Raw genomic sequence first — 23,487 nt, 5'->3', positions numbered from 1 at the left:
TCAGCAGCCTGAGAGGACTCCTTGGAGGAGGAGTGCTCACAGGACTCTAGATCCCCACCCCTGTCAGCTTTTCTGTCAGTCTTACTCTTGGACACAAATTCCCCTTTGTCTAAATTTGGATATTGTTCTTCTTAGTGGAGGGGAGTAAAAGTCTAGCTATGCCAGCTTTCCTGGACTCTCAAGCCAAGCCTTTGAGTAGACAGGCATTCCTCATCCTCAGTCTCTCAGCATCTCCCAGGGATTAACATAACAGGACACTGGGCCCATCAAGATAAGCATCCTATGGCCACAATGGCTTCCCTTTCTTCCCTCAGCCCTTCTTTATTGCTCTGTGTATTACGCTCACTTCCAGCAGGGAGAGTTTATATAAGTGTGGGGCTAAGGCGAGACCGTTGTGCAGGCAGCTCCCGCAAGGCTTGTGCGAGGGCTCCAGGGACAGAGATGCATTTCCCTTTAATAAGCTTCTCACACTACATTAAAGATAAAAGGAGAAGGGAAATATTTATATTCTGACAAAGCAGCTCTTCCCTTCAGGCTCTTGTTTTATTTATTAACTTGCTCTGTCCCTCTCTCTGTCTTTCTCTCTATTTCAGGGGCTAGGCATTTCCCCTCCTTCTCTCCTTTAGTCATTAATTTTGTGGGTGAGTGACAGTGACAGGGGGACTTTAGAATCCTTGTCAAAGAGATGAGAATTTTATGTGGGCGCCATTCCCAGGTGACACTAACAGCTGTTCTTCTGCCCTCTCGGGAGCTGCTCCACATTACCACCCTTATCATGTAGCACTTGGACGGCAGCATGCACTGCACTGGTTAAGTTATGTCATTTCAGATGAAGCTGTGTCAGTCCAGCAAACTGTTTAGAGATACAGTAACCTGGATGCGTGACTGCCTCCACCTGGGATCGTTTCAACCTTTTGTTTATTATACATTTTCTTCTCTCACAGAGGTGATTTCTTAAGGATGATGATTTCTTCCAGTTAATGTGCCCAAGCCCAATAAAACACAGATATGCGGTTTTTTATAAAAAATTATTTTTATTGTATTTATTGGGGGTAACACTGGTTAATAAAATTATATAGGTTTTAGATGTACAATTTCATAACACATCATCTGTATATTGTATTGTGTGTTCACCACCCCAAGTCACATCTCCTTCCATCACCGTTTATCCCCTCTATACCTTCTTCTACCTCCCGTCTTCCCCCTTTTCCTCTGGTAGTCACCATTCCTATTGTCTGTATCTATGAGGGTTTTTTTTTTCTTAATCCCTTCACCCTTCTTCACCCAGCCCCAAAACCTCTCTTCCCTCTGACAGCTGACAGTTTGTTCTCTGTCTGTGAGTCTGTTTCTGTTTTATTTGTTTATTTTTCTCATTGGATTCCACATCGGAGTGAAATCATAAGGTACATGTCTTTTTCGACTGGCTTATTTCCCTTAGCGGAATGCTCTCCAGGTCCATCCATGCTGTCACAAAGGGTAAGATTTCTTTCTTTTTTTATGGCAAGTAGTGTTCCATTGTATAAATGCACCACACCTTTTTAACCTACTCATCGACTGATTGACGCTTGGGCAGCTTCCAAATCTTGGTGATTGTAAATAACACAGCAATAAACATATGAGTGCATATGTTCCTTAGAATTAGTGTCTTGGATTCCTTCAGGTATATTCCCACAAAAGGAATTGCTGGGTTATAAAACAATTCCATTTTTAATTTTTTCAGGTATCTCGATACTGCTTCCACAGTGGCTGCACCAGCCTGCACTCCCACAAACAGTGCACAAGGGTTCCCTTTTCTTCACATTCTTGCAACAACACTTGTTGTTGGTTGATTTATTAATGATAGCCATTCTGACAGGTATAAAGTGATACCTGTTAGATACATTGTGGTTTTAATTTGCCTTTTTCTGATGATTAGTGATGTTTAGCATCTTTTCATATGTCTATTGGCCATTTGCATGTCCTCTTTGGAAAATTGTCTATTTAGGCCCTTTACCTGTTTTTTAATTGGGGTTTTTTGGGGGTGTTGAGTTTTATAAGTTCTTTATAAATTTTGGATTTTAACCCCTTGTCAGATGTATCACTGACAAATATGCTCTCCCATTTAGTGGGTTGTCTTTTCATTTTGTTGATGGTTTCTGTTGCTGTGCAAAACCTTTTTAGTTCGATGTAGTTTCATTTGTTTATTTTTTCTTTTGTTTCCCTTGCCTGAAGAGATATATCAAAAAAATATTGTTATGAGAAATGTCTGAGCCCTGGCTGGTGTGGTTCAGTGGATTGAGCACTGGCCTGTGAACCAAAGGGTCGCTGGTTTGATTCTCAGTCAGGGCACATGCCTGGGTTGCGGGCCAGGTCCCTAGTAGGGGTGTGTGAGAGGTGACCACACAGCGACGTTTCTCTCCCTCTCGTTCTCCCTCCATTCAAATCTCTCTAAAAATAAATAAATAAAATCTTTAAATAAAAGCAAATGTCTGAGATTTTACTGCTTATGTTTTTTCAAGGGTTTTTATGGTTTGACTCTAACATTTAAATCTTCCATTTAAAAAAGGATTTTATTTATTTTTAGAAAGAAGGGAAGGGAGGGAAAAAGCCTTGAGTCTGTAAGTAGATTGTGAAGTCCTTGGGGGAAGGGATTGTATGTCATTCCTCATTGTATACCTACTGCAGTGTGGACAATCAATAAATGTATTTCATAGCAAGTAGCATAAAGCGGGCTTAAAGCAGGGATCAGTGGACTACAGCCTGTAGGTCAAATTCAACCTGTTGCATATTTTTGTACAGTCCATGAACTAAGAATGGTTTTATATTTTTTAAAAGGTTTTATTTATTTATTTTGAGAGAGAGGAGAAAGGAGGGAGAAAGAGAGGAAAAGAAACATCAATGTGTGGTTGCCTCTCATGTGCCCCCCACAGGGGACCCAGACGCAACCCAGGCATGTGCCTCGAAGGGGAATCAAACCAGCAACCCCTTGGTTCACAGGCCAGTGCTCAATCCACTGAGCCACGCCAGCCAGGGTGGTTTTGCATTTTTTAATGTCTGAGAAAAATAACAGAACATTTTGAAAAACTTGAAAATTTATAAAATTCACATTTCAGTGCCTTTAAATAAAATTTTATTGGAACACAGCCACATTCATTCATTTATGAATTATATATGGCAGGTACAGGCAAACTTTTTCTGTAAAGGGCCAGATAGCAAATATTTTAGGCTTTGGAAACTATACGTTCTCTGCTGTAACTATTCAACTCTGTTGCTGAGCATGAAAGCAGCCATAGACAATAATCTTAGAAGAGGAGACCTGTGGGCAGGAAACAGAGTGGAAAAGCGGAGAGGCTCCTACATAGGGAGCCAGGTACCCTGGGTTCTAGGCTGGACTACCACCAACCAATTTTATGATTCTGATCAAGTCTCTTCACTTCTCTGGGTCAGATTGTCTGCAAAACAAGAGTTTGATTAGATTTGGAAGACTTCTTTTAGTTTGCAAAGTTTTTCTTTATTTTGTTATCCCAGTTAAGTTACCTGCACTTTTTCTAAGGTATGGGCAGGAGTTAGAATACTTCCATTGCAAGCAAGAGAAACCAATTATAGTTATTTTAAGCACAAAAAAATTTTATTGTAAGAATATGAAGGCAGGTCACAGAACTAAAGGGAAAGCAGAAAAGACAGGCGCGGGGAGGACAGAAGCCGGGGAGGTCCTGGGGCCCAGCAGGAACTAAGAAATAATCTCTTCAGGACACTGCAGTCTCAGTTGGACTTGGACCATTCTCAAGAACATACAATATTGAAATTCTGATGTTCTGTTTCTAGCCTACCTTAGGTGTATGTAAAGGAACAACCATGATTATGTCTAATAGGGAGGGATCATTTCCAAAACCAAATGAGGGGCTATTAATAGAGAAAGATGGAATGGATACCAGGCTGATGTCCATGACAGAATGAAGGACAAGGTTGTCTCAGTACTAGACTTGGGAGCATGAGGAGCCAATGAGCAATTCAAAGAAATCAGAATGGTTCTGAGTCATTTGCTCAGTAAGTACTTACTGAATTTGTGAATGGCATTTTGGAGGACACCAAAGAAATATGATAATGACCTGTAAGACTGGTGGGGAAAGGTACTTGGGTTTTACTCAAGATGACCTGGGAACAGAATTATATTCCGTTTTAATTTGAGTCATTAAAATATATCTGGGCATATGTAACTGCAGCTCATTATAGATGTTAAGTAATTCACTAATTATATGTATTACACTGTAGGCAGTGATTCTGAGATGAGTGACTTATCTCATATGTCAAGGGGCAGAGCTAAAAGCAGGACTTGACTTCCAGACTTGAATAACTGTTCTGGACCCGCTGCCTAGCAACCATGGTCCCCTTTCAGGAACAGCTACCACGAGAGGAGCCTGGGAGCCTGACTCCCACACTACACCATGAACTTCTCAAGGGCAAAAACTGGGTGCTGTTCCTCTGTGTTTCCCCCCGGAGCCGCATGTGGCACTGGGCATGCAGAAGGCAAATATTCACTAAGGAGTCTGCTCTCCAGCTTCTTTTTTTCGAAACAGAGCCTATCTCTGCTTTTGATGCAGGCTTGAGCTGAAGAGGATCGAAAACATCCCTGGCTGCTCTAAGAAAAGCCAGGTCTGAAGGCATAGGAAGAAGGACTCACTTCAGAGTGGAGGAACTTCAGAGACTTCTTTGCTAACAGGAGACTGAGCTGTAAGCTTGGTGGTATTTACATTAGATGGCTTGTCCATCTCACTGTGCATGTGCATGATTACTTCTGGCAAATAATGAAAATTTATGACCTCAGAAAGAAAACCAGTGAGTATAATCATCTCCATTCATCTCTCTCCTTTTCTATGGGAAAAATCTGGCCTCTGCCTCAAGCTTTGCTCAGAAGGAAATGTTTATAGAAATTTGTTCTCTATCAAATACTTGTGCAAGTGTGTGTTCTTTGTTTAGGGAAACTTACCGACTCACTTGACTTACCTTTGAAGGCTCTCAGCCAGGCCTTTACTCAGCTGTCTCCGATTCCACGGTGGCCCTGGGCTCAGGCAAGGTCATGTCTCCAGGACCAGAGCACGACAGTGTGAACCACAGCTGGATCCTAGGAGGGGAGATCTCATAGGTCATAAAATCATTTATTAAATAAAATTGCTTCCTCTTTTTACTGTTACTTGCCCTGACCCGAAAATAGGAGTTTCTGTCCTTTTTTTTTCTGAGGTGATCCATCTCTTCCTCTAAGTCTACATTTGTGGGATGGCAAGGAATTCCAGCTTCAGTTTCATAACAACTTATAGCTTGAAGTCTGTTGAGAAATCCTCAAAAGTAAATTAACTTTGATTCACTTAGGTTTAATACATCAATGTCACTCTACACTGTAAGGAGCAGAAGGGAGAATGTTGGGAAACCAGAGACTTTATAGCTAGATTGCCATATCTCCAAAAAGATTGGCGCCTTTAGAGATTATATTGAGCTGATTCATCACCACTTTTCTTATCTCTATGGCAGGAATCTGGTGTTGATTTGTTAAAAGAAAGATTGTTTTTCCCAGAGTTTCAACATCAACCATTCTTCTACACTTATTCCACAGTCCTTACTGTCTCATTGTGTCCACGAAGCTCTGGCCCTTTCCCTTTTCTCCCTTGGCCCGCACCCTGTTTTCCATGTCCATTGCCATGACACATCGACCCCCCTAACTTGTGTGTGACAGTGAATCTGAGGTATTTATAATTAAGGTCCAACTTGGGCCACTTTCTTCAGGCAAGATTCCCTGGCAACTCCAGCAGGCACTAAAGACCTTGCCTTTTACTTCAGAGGACTTCCTGGTGGGCCACCCTTAGCTACACCTCCCTTATAACCTATAAGATTCTCATCCTCCTCAACTTCCTTCTTTTCCAATACTCAGTAAGAAGGAAAACTACTAGACAATAAATAATGTTACTTCTACTTCAGCTGGACTACATTTTTCTCCATGTAGCCACAGAGATTTAGAATCATACGGATTTACAGCTATGTTGAAGGATGTTACAAGAAAAGTCCAGACAGAAGGGTGGCAGCCCTATTAATAGTCAACATAATCTCTGATTGGACTGTGAAGACGCGCTTCATGCCACACGTGCTCTCAGGGAAACCACCATTTGGCTTCCTGTGTGGGTCTGCTGTGGCAAAACAAAGGATCACCCACTTTGGACAGATAGTTCCCATCTTTTCCCTCACTTTCCCCCCTTTCTTCTTAAAAAAGTTTCTGAATTTTTATAAAAGTATATTTTATTGATTATGTTATTACAGTTGTCTCATTTTTTCCCTTTGCACCTCCTTCCCTCCAGCAATCTCCCTTCCCCCTTTGTTCATGTCCATGGGTCATGCATATAAACTCTTTGGCTTCTCCATTTCCTATGCTATTCTTAATATCTCCCTGTCTATTTTGTACCTACCAGTTATGCTCTTTAATCCCTGTACCTTTTCTCCCTTTCTCCCCCTTCCCCCTCCCAACGGATAACCCTCCAAATGATCTCCATACCCATGATTCTGTTCCTGTTCTAGTTGTTTCCATAGTTTGCTTGTTTTTTTATTCAGTTGTTGATAGTTGTGAATTTGTTGCCTTTTTAATGTTCATAGTTTTGATCTTCTTCTTTTCCTTAAATAAGTCCCTTTAACATTTCATGTAATAATGACTGGTGTTGAACTCCTTTAGCTTTATGTTATCTGGAAAGCACTTTATCTGTCCTTCCATTCTAAGTGATAGCTTTGCTGGATACAGTAATCTTGGTTGTAGATCCTTCCTTTTCATCACTTTGAATACTTCTTGCCAGTCCCTTCTTGCCTACAAACTTTCTTTTGAGAAATCAGCTGATAGTCTTATGGGAACTCTTTTGTAGGTAACTATCTGCTTTTCTCTTGCTGTTTTTAAGATTCTCTCTTTATCTTTAACCTTTGGCATTTTAATTATGATGTGTCTTGGTGTGGTCCTGTTTGTGTCCAACTTATTTGGGACTCTCTGTTGTTCCTGGACTTATATGTCTATTTCATTCACTAAATTAGGGAAGCTTTCTTTCACTATTTTTTCAAATAAGTTTTCAATGTCTTGCTCTTCCTCTTCTTCTTCTGGCATCCCTATGATTCAGATGTTTGGCACATTTGGAGGTGTCCCAGAGTCTTCTTATACTATCCTTGTGTTTTGTTTTGTTTTTTTAATTCTTGTTTCTTCTTTCTGTACTGGTTGAATGTCTATTTCTTCCTATGTTCCAAATCGCTGATTTGAATCCCAGCTTCCTTCCCATCACTCTTGATTCCCTGTCGATTTTTCTTTATTTCTGTTAATGTAACCTTCATTTCTTCCTTTATGTTGTTGCTGCACTCAGTGATATCTTTGAGCATCCTGATCACCAATGTTTTGAACTTTGCATCTGATAGGTTGTTGATCATTTAGATTCATTTAGTTCTTTTTCTGGGCTTTTGTTCTTTTCTTTCATTTGGGCCATATTTCTTTGTCTCCTCAATTTGGCAACCTCCCCGTGTTTGTTTCTGGGATTTAGGTAGAGCTTTTGACTCCCTATAAAAGGTACCTGTAAATTGTGTGGGGTAGAACCTTTGGGTAATCACCAGGGTGGGGCAACCTGCTTCACTGCTTTGTGGCTCTGTGTGGGGGAGGGAATGGAGAGGGGACTGTGCTGCTGCCTGGCTTCTGGGCATTTTCCCAGCAGTCACCCCATTACCAGTCCTTCACCCACTCCCCATATGCAACTGGCACCCTTCCAACTGTTGCCCTGGTGTTGAATCCCAGGATAGGTGGGTTTTCATACTTTTTAAGATTGTGTGGGCCCTCTAAGCAAAGTTTTGTGAAAATCTGGCTGTTTCTTCTGCTGCCCCAATCCCCACTTGTTTTTACAGCCAGAAGTTATGGGGATTTATCTTCTTGTCACTAGAATCCTAGACTGTGCAGTCTGGCTGGGGGCTGGGATTGCTTGCTTCCAAGGTATCCCTTCTGATTTTTATCTACCACACGTGAATGTGAGACCATCCATGTCCATGCCACCACTGTTGCCTCTCTGTGCCACACCATGTCTCCTCGCCTCTACCCCATCTCCACGTCTCTGCCCTTCCTACTCATCTGGCTGACTGTGGCTTCTTTAAATCCTTGGTTGTTGGACTACCATACAGTTTGATTTTCTGACAGTTTGGGGTATTATTTGTTGAGATTTAGTGGTAATGCCTTTTTGTGGTTGCACGAAGAGGTGATGTATATCTACCTATACCTCCATCTTGACCAGAAAAGCCAGTTTCTGAACTTTTTAATGTGAAACCGATTTAGAGAGTGATTAAATACCAGGAGCATCCAAAGAATGTTTAAAATTTTATTTATCAAGTGGTTTTGAGTAAAGAGCCAAGGTTCAGGCAGGACACACCCCAGGCTGTGGGTGGAATCTACAGCCAGACCAGGACCAGGGCTCATCAACAAGCCAGCAGAGTGCTTAGGGAGGTGGAGTGGGGGTGAGATACAGGCCTGAGCATTCTCCAGGGTGAGAAATGTGTGACAGAGAAATAAATAGCAAAAGAAGGGGTGTGGGTGCTGCTGATTACAGCACAAGCAGACTTCTCTTTCTCTCTGGCTAAACATTTCTTCCTCTGAAGCTGACCCCACTGACATTCTGTTACCTGATAATTGTCATACTGTGCAAGGGGAGATTTTAGAGATTTTTCCTCTAGGAAAGTTGTGGGGAGGGTTGGAGAAAAGGGGACATTTGGGGTAGGGATGAACCTACAGAAGAGAGATGTGGAAAGCAAGGAAATGCACAACTATTCTTTGTGCAGTGTTTGTTGATCAAATAAAACCTTTGCTAGAGCCTATTCCAATTTCTCTTTGTTATATCGGAGGACAATCAGCTTCTATGTTAGGAGAGAAGGAAAAAAAAAAGGAGAAACCCACAGCAAATGTTGTTCCAAAGCTTATCAATAACTATGTTCCTTTAGTTCAATCTGAGTTGGTGGCCACCAGATATCCTTGAGAAAACTCTTAACTGTGCAATATATAGCAATACTGGCAATTTTAATGCCATCACTAGTCATTTGGAACACTCTGACATCCTTTCACTGTGATTTTTGTATGTTTAGTGGAACCTTTTGAAAAGTCACTTCACTAGCCAACAAAAGTTATTTCATAGTTGTGATGTAATTGTGAGGTAGTATTTCAGGGCTGTCAAGATCAAAGACTTGAAATATGGTTTATAAAAAAAAAAGTTCGGGAATGACCCCTCCAAATAACCTTTTAAAGGAACAGACCAATAGCATTTCATTTTCTGCTTTCCTTTCATTTTTGGAATTAGAATGATAAAAGAGATATATTCTCCAGAGGCACATGAATCAAAATTAAAGAGGGAAAATAAATACTTCTAGAAGAAAATTTTCACTCTGATTTAAACAGTGAGAAAGATATATACTCAATGTATTGGCCATAAAAATAGGAAAACTGTATTTAAATTGTGAATTGGGCTTTATACCAAAATCTGAAAATGGATATCATGAAAACCACTTCATGGTTATTGTGTTGGAAGAAAAAAAATTTTTTTAATAAGTGGGGTTATTCATCTAGTTTATCTTCTTGGGCCTTATAAGCCAAAACTAGATTATCTTAAAAAGAAATGAAGATCCTTTCTGTACAATAAAACCCAAATTGACATACTAGTTTTTTTAAACTTTTGCTTGCTGACCACTTACAAGCTCAGCTATTGACCTGGTCTGAATGAACTGATTTCTGGTGAATTCCGAAAGTGAATTACTTTCTCTGCTTGTCTAAGGGATGAAAAAAGGAGACACAAAGTTACAATTATCCCTTGTAGCACTTTCTGACTTCCCCAAGCTAAGAAAAGGAAAAGCAAAAAGACAAACAATACTCATTCACTTATAAAGCATTTTTAGGTGGTGATGACTTTTTTAAAAAAAATTATCATCTGCCAACCCCTTTAAAAGAAAAATAAGGAAAAAGTGTTTGTGATAACTCCCTTTCTCCCTCTGCTAACTCAGAGTAGGGCTCCAACCCAACATCTTTTATTTGAACTTATTGACAGATTAGGCAGAGAACACTAATTTTTTTTGAAGAAGAAGAATACTGATCCCCAGGGGTGGACTAATCAACTGAAGATCCCATTTAAGTTAAAAACAAACAAACAAACAAACAAAAACCCTCAATCATTTTTTTTTCTCCAGAAAGATAGAACATTTGCTTTTCCCCTACTTGAAACTTAGATTATGCTACAACCTAGAAGGGACGTTCTCCTAAAGTTTCCCCGTATTACTTTTCTCAAAAAGACTATTGTTATTCTTCACAGATCTGTTAATAACAGCAGTTGTAGCAATAGTAATAATAACACATAATCACCACCACAGTAGTAGCTACCATTTGACAGGGCCTGCTTGTGTATGTCTGGCACCAAATTGGGCAAATCTGCACTTGTTAGCTTGTTGTCTCCATTGCGCTCTCTTCCTTCCTTTCTTTTCTTTTTCTTTTGTAAGTTGACATACAAATTTATTCAAATAGGCAATGTGTCATCTGAAAAAAAACATTCCCAACAGCTTCTAGTTCTGTTTACAGTTTCTTTATCTTCGAGTGGGGAAATCATTTGTTTCTTAATTGTGCCCAGCTGAATTTTTCCACATTGTTAATTTTATCTTCTAACATCTTCCTTTTCCCCGTCTGAGGGACTGTTAAAAACACAGAACACTTCACGAATTTGCGTGTCACCCTCGTGTAGGGGCCATGTCAATCTTCTCTGTATCCTTCCAATTTTAGTACATGTGCTGCCAAAATGAGCACTTCACAGCACTCTTTGAAAGAAGGATATATTATCGCCACTTTACAAAAGAGGAACGTGAGCTCCGAGATGTTAATTAAGTAGCTTAATGTCTCATAATAGAGAAGTAATGCAGCAGCAGTTTGAATCTATGTCTGACTATACACACTCTCTTTTTCACACTCTAGCCAATTGTTGTGGCTATTTCTTTTTGCTGGGGGAGTCAAACAAATAGGGAGAGGGCATCTGGGAATCTTTCTGGAAGACTGAGGAATAAATGACTAGTGTCAGTCCTTCACTAACCTTCTAAGACCAGCTTCATTCACTGTTGTATGCCCATTGGCAGGCACATAGGAGATCAATAAATGTGAAATAAATGGAAATAATAGATGCTTATTGAATTTGTTCTGACTTGAATTTTATATATATATTTATTTACAGATTTTATTTATTTATTTTTAGAGAGAGGGGAGGGGAGGGAGAAAGGGCGAGAAACATCAATGTGTGGTTGCTTCTTGTGCGCCCCCTACTGGGGAACTGGCCTGCAACCCAGGTATGTGCCCTGACGGGGAATTGAACCAGCGACCCTTTGATTTGCAGGCTGGCACTCAATCCACTGAGCCACAGCAGCTAGGGCCTGAGTTGAATTTTAAAACCACTGTCACCTCAACAGTTAGGGGTCCACAATTTCTACATAGGAAGAGTTTAAGGAATGGCAGTCTGGTTGTGAGGAGGCCTAGGTGGACTATGTCGGAGCATAGCAAGGGATGGGTGGCTCTGGTGACAGTGTAATAAAAGGTAATGATGATAACTTGGACACACCCAAGTCCTCACATGATTGTTCAGCATGGTGACTGAGTACCCATTCCAGCCCAGCGATGGGTCAGGGGTCTCAGGGCCAGTGAAGAACCTACCACCTCACCACAGACATCTCTGGGAAGCTGTGGCAGGCAGGAGGGGCTGACCCAGGGCCTACCCCCTCGCAATCAGCTCTGTGCTGCCAGCGGTGCTGCAGCTGCGCGGCTCAGGGTGTTTTCCGCAATGCGATGACAGTGTGATGGAAGAGCCATTGCTTCACAGCCGTGCAGCCCTGCCAAGCCCCGGGAGCACTCATGCTCACATTTGCCTCTGCAGAGAACCCACCCAGCTTGGTGGGGCCCACAAGTGGAGGGGAGGGAGAGGATCCTTCCCTAATGTAACATCTTAGCACATTAATCAAAAGCAAAATAAAAGCAAATTTCCCCCAAACATAAACTCATGTTGATGACATAGCTCTCTTTAGAACAGAGCTGTGGCAAGGTCCAGCTGGACTTGCCGGCTCCATGTCCACGGATGTAACTAAGAAGAGCGCAGAGGATGTAGGAGATAAAGTTTCTCTGTCAGGGAAGAGATTCGAAACTGGCTTCAAAAGAAAGAGAGGAGCATTATTGTTGAGGTCTGGGTCTCAGAGGAAGAGGTCTTTCCAGCTGAAACGCTTAACAAACCCAACCCACAGAATTGGATATTCTAGACTCTTTGGTTGAAAGCACCTGGGGGCCCGGGTCTTTCTGATCTCTCTTCTCCAGGCTGCAGCACTTTTAATGTGTCTCTGCCACCGGGTTAGGCCAGGATTAACAGAGGCCTCGTGCCATTCTCTGGAGGTTTCTTCTCTGCAATCTGACCTCCCTCGTCAGTCTCTAAGCGTTTTCAAATCCAGAGGCCATTTTTCCTTCTGCTCAGCCTCTGGATGAGTTATGAAGGTTGAAAGGGAGTTGTAAAAGGGAATGTACTTACTTGTAGGAGCTAAAAAAAATGTGTTTTTCCTCTCACCGTCTAAGTTCTTCTAGCTGGGTTTATAATCAAATTAACAGAGAAAGATTTATTTATTTATTCTTAAGATGGAATTTATTGGGGTGACATCAGTTCACAAAACCATACAGGAGTTAAGTAACTGGAGAAAAAGCACAGAGTTGATTATGTGGACGTACATTTGGGGTGCCATGTAACAACGAGACCCGAAACACATGGGACAGTTGAGGTTTTTATGCCATTCTGGACAAAGGAGAAAAGGAGAGTAGGGCAAGGGTCTGAGATTTCAAAGGACTCAGATAGTTTACAGGTAGCTTAGGAAGAGCCAAACGCAGGTGGCAGACAGGCTCTTGCCAGAAAACCCAGAAACAACGGGACGTGGGGGACCTGCGTAACAGGCTCCTGCTTGGAGCCTGTCTGGTTCCCTTCTTGGCGCAGATCTTTCTCTCGGAATCTCCTAGACAGGAAAGGGGGAGGGTCAAATGTTTTTTCTGAGTCTTTGTTTCTTAATAACTAGCTTCAAAATCAGTATCTCAAAAGGGAGTTTTTGGGTGACAAAACTTTGGTCCCCTTCCTACTTGACAAATATTAGTTCCCTTGAAGACTCAGAGCCTAGCTAGCGTTGTGACAGCCTGAAGCAGAACCTCGGCAAAGACCGGTGGGGTAAATGAAATGATTGACAGGAAGGGCTCTCTTGTTGGCTACTTTGAACACTGAAATCCTGTTTCACTTGTTTCTGGAGGCAAGAAAAACTGAGGAGAGAGTTTGATGAGAAATGTCCAAGAAGGCAGAGTGTTAACTGTAATCTTTCCTTGAGAAAAAGAGGACACAGAACAGGAAAAGTTTCTACCTTTTCCTTTGCTCCTGGGCAGCCTGTTTATCATATTTCTAGGGGGGAAAAAAAGAGAGAGAGAGATTTCCCAGGGCAGCCAAGAGAAGAGAGTTCAGTAAAACCCGGGCCTCCAGGTGCTTTTCACCAAAGCGTCTATGGAATTTTTGACCCTTTAACTGCTACAACAACAACAAAAAGGTTTTTGTGCCTTCTCATTTATGAAGTATATCAAAGTGAGACAAACAGAATGAATTCAAGACCATACATTTAACAATCACACTTGCTTGCTCTGAGAAACCTCTAGGAATTCATGCCCAAGTTACTATTTTATCTGTAACTATAACTTTGTTTTCACTGGAAGGGGAAGTTTCTCCAGGGGAGGGTAATTTAATTTTGCCAGTAACCAGACACATTCTGTTTAGATTTGGAGCCCTTTTAAAATAGGAGCTTTCCATCAACCGCCAGCCCCAAGCATGTTTGGATTATGGGCTCTTCCCGAAAGGGGCCCTCTGCCTATGGACGACATGGTGACTGGAGGGGACAACTTGCCTTCTCAGTGGCAGCTTCCTAGAGAGAAATATTATCAATATCTATGTGTTAATGAGCAGGAAATGGCCTGGCCACAGCTCCCCTGGCCACGTGGCCTCTCCTTGCCCCCAGCCTGCCTGCGGCTGCCTTCCCAGTGAGCGCTGGGGACATGCTGAAGGGAGAGAAGAATTCCGGCAACAGTGAAAACAACTTTCCACTCCATCACAAGAAGCCAAACACAGAAACCATATTCAAAGAGTTCTTTGTCCACAAGATAACGTTTGAATCGGAAACTCGTTTAGCCAGATTCTCTTGTTACAATTTACTGCTTCATCAGGTGGGGGCAGGGACAGGCACAATCCATCCTTTAAATAATGGGACGATTCCCACAGGAAGGTCGGCAACTCCCAAGGTGTATTTAAAAAACCCTCATCTGCTCGAACTTCAGCCTCCAGCCTTGAAAATGTGCCTCTGACTGCTGGAGGGATTTGTGCACAAATAACCACAAGTAAGAGCGTGTGACTTTCAAGTTGGAAAGGAAAAGGTAGCCAAGAGCAAGCATATTCAGGAGACCTTCCCTCCCAGGGATTGATTAGAGGTGGGAGCAGAGATGGAAGGGATGGAGAGAAGGGAAAGGATGGACAGACATCTCCCTGTAGTACATTCCTGGGAGAACAATCGCCTTTGTTCAAAGCAGGCTGAGAGAGCAGCTTGGGAAGCTCCGGATCTGGGCTCAGGGCAGGTTAGGGCCTGTTTGTACGCGTGAGGTCTCCTGGTGACCAAGAGCCCAGGTGGGTGGGCCTGGAATGCTGATACTAGGGCAAGGCCGAGGGGGGTGTTTTGGCCCATTACCTGTCCACTTCCATCCAGAGTTCTGACTTCTTCAGCTTCTGAAGCTCCCTCCAGCATTCCTGGTGGGGGATGGAGGAAAGCACTGATTTCTTGCCTCTCTGGGGAGAGCCACGTTGGCTGTGGGGGACTGACTGGGATTCTGACTACCCAGTGTGGGGCTCAGGTTCTGGCTGGGCTACAACGACCTGGGGAGTTCGAACGAAATAAACCAAATTCCTGGGCTCCTGAAGACCATATGAATCTCCATGGGAATTAGGCTTGGGAATTTGTGTTTTCCAAAACTTCCCAGATGTTTCTCAAGCTACTGGTTAAGTACCTTCTAGGGTGATTCTAGTGTTTGTTTTGTTTTAAACCTACTAATGTGTGTGAACCAGTTGGGAATCCCAAATCCAGAAACTGGCCAGACTTCTAAGGGGCCTGAGTGGACCCCGGGGCAGACTCCTCCAGCTAACAGCTTCCCCAAGATGGGTTTAGGGAGACCCACCCATCCACCAGGAGCCCTTCAGACTCTGGGCTCCCAGAACAGGGGCTTCTCGTGTCATCAGGCTGATGTTTTCAAGACCCGATGTTCTGGAAGAGTCAGGCATGGCTGATCGCAGCTGAGGCCAGCTACTGGCAGGCAGGGGAGAGCGGAACTAAGAAACCACTAACGTGCCTCTCAGTCTAGGGTGTTCGGCGCAGCACGGCCCCTCTAGCCTCCATTTCATGCCTCATACAACTTCCTGGCCAAGCTCTTAGCTAAGCGCTATCTCATGTGCCTAAAGTGGATCTTTTGGTTTATATGTGTTCTTGCAAAATGTATATTGTCTTGTTCATTGATTCATTCAACAAGTATTCAGTAACTGCTATGTACCAGGCATTTGGGGATGCATTAGCAAATAAACCATCCCCTGATTCACTGCCCTTGTGGAATGTATATGCTAACGGGAGGAAAGACAATAATTTATAAGCATAAAAATTAGAGAATTATCAGTATGGTAGAAGATGGTAAGTGCTAAGGAAAAAATAATCCAGAGAAAGGGAATCAGAAGTGCTGAGTGGAAGGGGTTGGGCAAGTTGCAGTGTTAACTTTTCGGAGAACCTGTATTTTATTTATATTAATAGTATGGCTACATATCTCATTTGACTTTTGGATTTGTTTGGATGGTTTTTGCTTAGCACCAAGTTTTTAAGTGCTGCATAATATTCCATGGTGTGTGTTTACCACTGTTACTTATTCACTTTCACATATGGACACGCAAGTTGCTTCCAATTTCCCATCACATGAATAATGCTGCAGTTGGCATTATGGGTTAGAAAATGCATTAGGGGTTTATTCCTAGGAGTAGAATTGCTGTGTTATAAGGTCTGCCTGTAATTTACCAAATATGCCAGATTGCTCCCCAGATGACTGCAACAACCCACACTCCCATCAGCATGGACAAGCATTTCTAAATCCCCATACCCCTGCCAACACTTGGCATTATCCAGCTCCCTGGATTTTTTGGCAGAGTGTTCTGGCTGCTGCTATCAGCATTCTTGCTGAAATAACATTCTGCCATTATTATCTATGGCCCTGTCCTTCCCTGGCTCTCCTTAGTTCTCATCTTCACTTCACACACCCTTGATTTCCTTCGAGCCACAAGCACTTCTTGTCTGCATTGCTGGGTTATGTGTTTTTCTAACCTCAAGCTTCATTCCAATTGGACTTCATATCCTGAGATCAGAAATCCCACCTCTTTTTGGCAAGACAGTATCCCAAAGACTGTCCTTCTCTTACCTGGCATAATCGTTTTGCTTCTACACTATTGTCAGGATGTGTGACCCCGCTTAGGGCCTGCAGTGGTTTCCTGTGTTCTGTCTCATCAAATCTAAAGTCTCCCACCTGGCTTCATGGCCGCCAACCACCCTATCCTTGCTCTTCCATCCCACTGGGTCTTTGCACACATTCTTCCCTCAGCCAGAATGAGCCCCTCTCCTACTTTTCTTGGCTCACGATGGCTTGTTTCTGGATCTCAGCCAGAGTCATGTTCTCCTTTCCCTGGGTCTCAGTGAGGTGTCCCACATGTGTTCCCACAGGGCCCTGAGCTTTCCCTATTGTGACACTTTTCCATTCTCTTTGTTATGGACACCACTAGGTTCAAGTCTTTGCAAGAGGGACTGTAACCTCGTTCACTGCTCTAGCTTCAGCACCTACAGTTGTGTATGGCACATGGTAGGGGTTCGATCAATATTCATTGACTGAACAAAGGAATGAACAAGAGAGCGAGTGAAGGCTTTCCACCTCTCACCCACACGATTGTTGCCAGCAACAGGTCTTCATGCCTCACTTGAAACACTTCTCTCCTCTACCTTGTCATCTTGTTCCCCTTGTTTTCGAAATTTAATTCAAAACCCAGCAATTCCACAAATCTTACCCACAACCCCAACCTGATCACGATTCTTCCTTTGTTTGGAATCCTATATTCTTTATAACACCTTTTCACCGGATTTAGTGTTTGCTAATGCCACACAGGCCCACATTATAAGAGGAAGCACTCTCTAACGGGGCCCTCCTGTCCTTGCCTGTCCACTGCCAAATTCTGTGCTGGAGGACCTCCCTGCAGTCCACCTTCCCAAATGTCGCAACATGTGTGACTGCAATTTGTGACAGTTGTTGCCTTTGGCTCTCCATATTCACGTATCCATTTAAGCCCACTTCTGGTTATAATCCCCAAGTTGCCTTTGGGCGAGCCACCACTCCTTCACCTTCAGTCCAGGTTTGGAGGTGGGAGTTGGGGAGGGACCTTGGGGAGGGACCTAACCATCTGGGCATAGACCCAGCCACAGCCAAGGAGACATCATGAGGCTTTTGCTGGAAAGTGAGTGTGTGGGGGTAGGGGGCAGAGAACCCTTTTTCTTGCTGGATTTAACCTGAGGTGATAATGTGTTAGGTCTAGAGATTTAAGCAGCCACATTGTCACCGTGGGGGAAGTGCCTATCTGAGAAAGAAGCAAATCCCACAGAAGCTGACCCAAGAAGGGGGGGAGAGAGAAACTGGTCCTTTTCTCGAGCTGTACCTGAAGTTAGCCTTACTCCTAAAATTTTTAGGACATAAGCCAAAGTTATTTGGAGATGATGGTATTTCATTATCTGGTATTTATATTTGATGTTTAATTTTAAATAAGTGACAGAGATTGTGGTGGAAACAGTACTGGTTTTTTGAAAAAACTCATCCATTAGCTACTTGTGTGATCATGGTAAAACCATTACACCTCCCTGGGTGTCCCGCTCTTCATCTGGGCAGCGAGGGAGCTGGCCGAGGTCAGGGCTGCTACGGAACAGTATGCGTCAGCCCAGGGGTCTGCTGCCTTCTGGCCTGACATTCCAGTGGTCAGATATCCTGGACCAGATAATCTCAACATTCTTACATATCTGTCATTCTATGATCCCAGGCAGGGAAAACGTGATCTTTTTATAATCCCTGATACTCTCTTCCAAGCATACCTTGTATAAAGTGCAAGATGAAGCATGTTATATTAAAACCAACAAACAGCGTATTTGGGCTCCCCCCACCCCTGATTTTTTTAAGTCCTTACCCAGTTTCCTTTAGATCCATTTTGTGTCTGATGTAGGAAAAAGGGACAAAGAGGTGTAGGTCTCAGCCTGGAGTGTGACCTCAGGCATGTAATTTGTCTGTCATTATGCTGTGGGTAGAAATGAAGAAGAGGATAATTCCCAGTGACATGGGTAATTGAGTTATGAGGTTTTTGGGTTTTGTTTTATTTTTGCTTGTTTTTCCAAGATTCTGAAACCTCATGGATTTTTCCCTTCATGTGTTTAGACTTTTAAAATGTTTTCTTTAAAAAAAAAAAAACAAGTGTTTTCCCATAGTTTTTAATTGCTAGAAAAATCACACAGCCTTTGCCCCTTGATTCCCATTAATCCTTTTCATTGTTGTTTTCAAGTTTAGCAATATGTTTTTCTAGACAAGTCAAATATTTCTAGGCCCGCTTATCTTGAGGTAGCATGCCGAATGAGCACACCAGTAATGGAATGTCTAAAGAATGAATCTGTGTGGTCCTAACCTCCTGGGCACGGCCTGTGAGGAACATGGTCAGGGAGAGTTTGATTTGGGTCTATAACTGAGCTCTACTTACTGCCATAGTTAACCTAATAGCCCATGATCAAAGAAATAAGTACAATTAAGAAAGTGGGTATATAAATAAAAAGCCACCAGAGAAGTTTCTCTCAGCTCAAAGAGACCTAGTTGACCTATTTGTTGAGAGATTTTTTTAAAGTAGTTTTAATTCATTCATTCCAATCTCTTGGTAAATCCTGTTGGCTCTACCTTAAGAGTACATCCAATGTATAACATAACCACGTCTTACCCTCCACTGCTCCACCGCAGCCCAAGGCACCATCGTTTCTCATCTGGACTCTGCCGTGACTGCCCATCTTCCATCCTGACTTCTCTGCAGTGGCTTCTCTAGAGCATAGCCACACAGTACATCCCTGCCCAAACCCCTCCATGGTTCCCCACTGCACTGGGTATAAGACCCCAAAGCCTTACCGGGACCTTCAAAACCCAGCCTGTGCTGGCCCCTGGCAGCCTCTCCAAGGTCACCTCCTCTTACTCTTTACTCCTTCCCTTTGCTCCAGCCACAGCCTCCTTGTTGTTCTTCAGAAATGCCAAGTGCATTCCTGCATTTGACCTTGCTGTTCCTCGTGCCTTGGGTGCTCTTTGTCAGATACTTTTGCAGCCTCCTCCCTCACCTCATTCAGGCCTTCACGCAAATGTTTTCAGAGTTTCCCCCATGACTGTCTAAGATTGAAGCTCCCGTTTCACTCTAGTTTACCTTGTCTAATTTATCTTCATAGCACATATTCCTATCTGACATATATTTACTGCTCTCTTATATCAGGAACTTTTTTCTGTGTAATTCACAATGGTGTCCCCCAAATCTTAGAATATTAGAATAGTGCCTGGTACATAATAGGTGCTCAGTAAATAGATGTTGAATGACTGAATTTATTTTTAAAATAACTATTTATTGCATACACACTAACATGCTGGACATTTGTCTTGGGTTTTTAATGTATATAACCAGACATTGTTTTTTTAGATTGTAAAAGAAAGAAACTCTCTGAAATCACATGTAGTGAAAGATGCCAAAATCTGTTTAAAAAAATATTAAAGAGCTGTAGTCCCAGGTCTGTGCAGGAAAGTGGCCTTATCTAATAGCTTAAGTGGTGGTTAAGAATATCTTGGGACCTGTTAGTCTTAACCCTGGGGATTGTCTGCTCAGCCCATTGATTACAGCTCATCTGTGCTCGAGGTCACAGGTTCCTGCCCTGAGTGAATCTGTCAGTGTTGTTTTTGCCACAACTCCAGGCCTGTGGCACTCATACTGGTCAGCCTCCCCTGGCTAAACGTGACTGTGACCTCCAAAGAGACCCCTTGAGGAGAGATGTGTAGGGTTGTACACAACCATTACTGGGCCTGGGAACCAAGTATGAAGTCATTTCAAAGCTAGCTGCTGTGTCTGAAGACCACGCAGTCATGGTGAAGGAGTGTGGGTGTATAGAGATGGGGTGCTGGGTGATGGCCTCTTGGTGGCAGAGTTTGGTCTGAGACACCCCCTGGGCCCCAGAGATGGGACCTGGTAAAGGAAGATTACCTGACTTACTTTTACCAAATCCATATAAAAGTCAGCAGATGCCCAGGCAAATCTAGGCACAAACCATAATTTTTTCTCCCTCAGTTATCAAAAGAAAGCATCTTTAAAATATCCCTGAAATCCTCAAGTAGGGTTTTATCTTTATTGCCCAAATGCTTGCCTAGGTATTTCATGGGCTTCTCCATCATCCCAAAGAGCAGAAGAGGCACATCTCCCTTTTCACAGGTGGAAGCAGACAGGTCACATGACTCACTCACTCATCCCTGCTCGGCAGACCCTGGCCGCCCTCACACCCACAGAAATGCTTTGTTGGAGAAGCAGTGCCTGTAAATCCTCAGACCCCCATGGTAACCCACTTTCCCTGCCCTTGGCCAGTGAAGGAAATAGGGATTCCCTAGATGCAAGAAGGTGCGAAGGGCCTCCAGAGCCCTTTGTCTTTAGAGAGAAGATTCTGCCTCATGTAGGAGGAAGAAGGGAATTGATGAGGAGCTCCGACTACTTGGGGCTGACTAACTGGTCACTCAGGTTGTTAATGAGGACTCAGCATTTCCCTGGCATTTCATACCTGGCTTCCAGGGGGCCCACGGCAATCAACATTTTTTACATGCAGTTCATTTGCCAGCTCTTGCAGAGAACAAGTTGTTCTGTGAGGTTAAGGAAAAATATCAGTTCCTCTCAGTTGGGTCAGGCCCAATGAAATGGTAACTGAGGCCTCCTCTATCTGAATCCCAAGGACTCACACCAGGCGCTCATCAGTCATGACAACAGATCGGACTAGAGTCGATAAATAGAAAAAAAATTTATCCTATAAAATTCAGGTGTGCGTGACCCTAGGTCATGTTGTTGTACCTGGTTGTATGTATTAAAAGTTCTGGGCTTCTCCCAAAGCTGGCCACCCACTGGACACAGCCTCACTTTTACCCTGGAGGAAACCGAGGCAACGAGTTGCGGAGGCCTCCCTTGAAGGTTGTGCCAAGGCAGTCGGTTGGTGGCCAAGTTCCCTTTCTTGAAGCACAATATGACTCTCCCTCCTGGTATGTTTACGACAGCTCGACAGCTCAGAAGGTAATCTCACATGTCAGCATGAGCTTTCTGGAATACGTGCATCTCATATTCTGGGAAGAGCAGGCAGCGGGGGTGAAGGTGAGACAGGAAATCTTTCTGGAGGCTCTGAAGCCATTCCGGTTTTGGAGAGTCCCCAGCAACTCCCACAGAGTCGAGCCTTTGAAATTGCCTTGTGGAGACTGGACTGAGAGCGGGGCTGCCTCTGCCTGCACTTGCCCTGCTTCCTTTCTGGGGGACCCCAGGAGAGGAACCAGGCGGTGCCCCAGGGAGGAGGTGGGGAAAATGAACTGATTGAGGGACGTGGGCACGAGCTGGCATGCCGCCACCACGATGCCTGTCAGCAGGCTGCATGCAGGGTGGCTTTTCTTCTGGGTTTGCTTACAGAGCCAGGGAGGCGGGGTGCCAGGGAGAGTATTTCTTCTGTTTGGGAAAGCTGTGTCCATCTGGCCGGCCCTGCAGCCTGTGGCTCCTTGACAGAGCAGCTTTCCTGTCACTGGGCACAGACCCCACAGGCTGGGTCTCTGTTGTGACTAATAGGCGGCGCTGGCCCTGGAAGATGCGACCAGTGAGGGGCCTACAGAGGAGTGTGTGGGGCTGGACTGACGGAGCTGCCACGTGGTCCATCCCACAGGTAGCCGCTGAGGGTCGCCCCTACCGGCATGTGGGCTTGGCCTGTGGACATAGTCTCGGGTAGAACTGTTGAAGATGGCAGTCCTGTAATCTCAGGCCTGAAAGGGTCAGTCTGGCAGGTCATCCTGGGCAGCTCCTTAATTGTTTGCAGATGAGGAAACTGAGACTTAGGGATCTGAAATTGCTTGCCCAAGGTCACACAGAAAACCCAGGTTCAAGGCTTGGCTCCACCATATGTTGTGTGGCCTTGAGCCAATTACTCAACCTTGCTGGGCCTGTTTCCTCACCAGCAAAGGGGTGGGGGGTCTGGTGGTTAAGAATACAACCTAATTCACAAGGCCAATGTGGGAGTTAAATGAAATAATCCAAGTGAAGGGCTCGTCCTGGGGTCTCTGCTCATGTCCCCCTCAGAATCTGTACTATCATGGTTTTATTTTTGCGGTGCACCAACGGCAGCATCCATGACAATGACGTTAAGACTTTGGAAGCCAGGACTACGCAGCCCACATTCTACACAGGACTGTTCACCAAGCACCTTCCAAGTCACTGCTGCCTTCTGCCCTCCCTGTTCTCCTGAGAGGCAGAGAATGCAAATCTCCTTTCTTCCACTTTCCTGATGAGAAAATTTCAAAGACAGGCCTCAAAACTGAGTCCTGTATTTCCCAGCTCCCTCTGCTCGTTCTGCCTCTGCCTTCTGCCAATGAGAATATTCCTGTTCAAAGAATATTCCAGTTATGCTGGGACTGGCTATGGGAGAGAGGGGAGAACCTCCCCCACAAATGGATGGAAATCATCTCAGGCTCGTTACACTTTCTGTTTCTCTTGAGTTCATCCTGAGGTCCTGGAAGCGAGGGTCTGGGCTTCCGGTTTGGCCGCAGAGGGATGTGTCTGAAGGAATGATAGAAAGCAATCCCAGCTCCAGGGTGGCGGCCAGTGGCAACTTTAACAACAAATAAAGAATTACTGTCAATTGTGTTACAGTGGCTGAGGGGATTTATGGATGTTTTCTGAGAAAATCTATGGACACAGACCCAAACTGAACAGAGCTCAGAGGAAACACAGTGGCCATTGTCAAGCGGAAAGAATGAGTTTAATGTATACAGGGTGGGGATGGGGGTGGCGGGGAGGAAACAGAAGGAAAGGGGGTGAGCCCTGTCGAATACTCTATTTGAGCCCTGAGCCCTGAATTTCTGAAGGTGGTGTCAGGAGGATCATTTCTTTAGTACATTCCTCCCTCTAAACCCACCTTGCGTGAGACTCTGCAGCAGACACAGAAAATTGCTCACCAAGAGTGATCAGTGACGCCCCTGCCACTGGGAAACTGAGGCTGCCGCTAACTCACTCCGTCCCCACCCCCCAAAGGCAAACC

General features: G+C 43.9%; 1 non-coding gene across 1 annotated transcript; it reads right to left on the bottom strand.

Annotated features, from left to right (window-relative positions):
* Positions 1–10,700: 10,700 nt before the first annotated feature.
* On the bottom strand, positions 10,701–10,807 carry LOC112308116 (U6 spliceosomal RNA). Its single transcript, XR_002975118.2, has one exon. It is a non-coding gene; the product is annotated as a U6 spliceosomal RNA (small nuclear RNA).
* Between the last annotated feature and the right edge of the window lie 12,680 nt (positions 10,808–23,487).

Source organism: Desmodus rotundus, chromosome 2, assembly GCF_022682495.2.
Source record: "Desmodus rotundus isolate HL8 chromosome 2, HLdesRot8A.1, whole genome shotgun sequence".
In the NCBI taxonomy this organism is placed as follows: Eukaryota; Metazoa; Chordata; class Mammalia; order Chiroptera; family Phyllostomidae; genus Desmodus; species Desmodus rotundus.
This window is presented reverse-complemented; position numbering and strand designations above follow the sequence as displayed.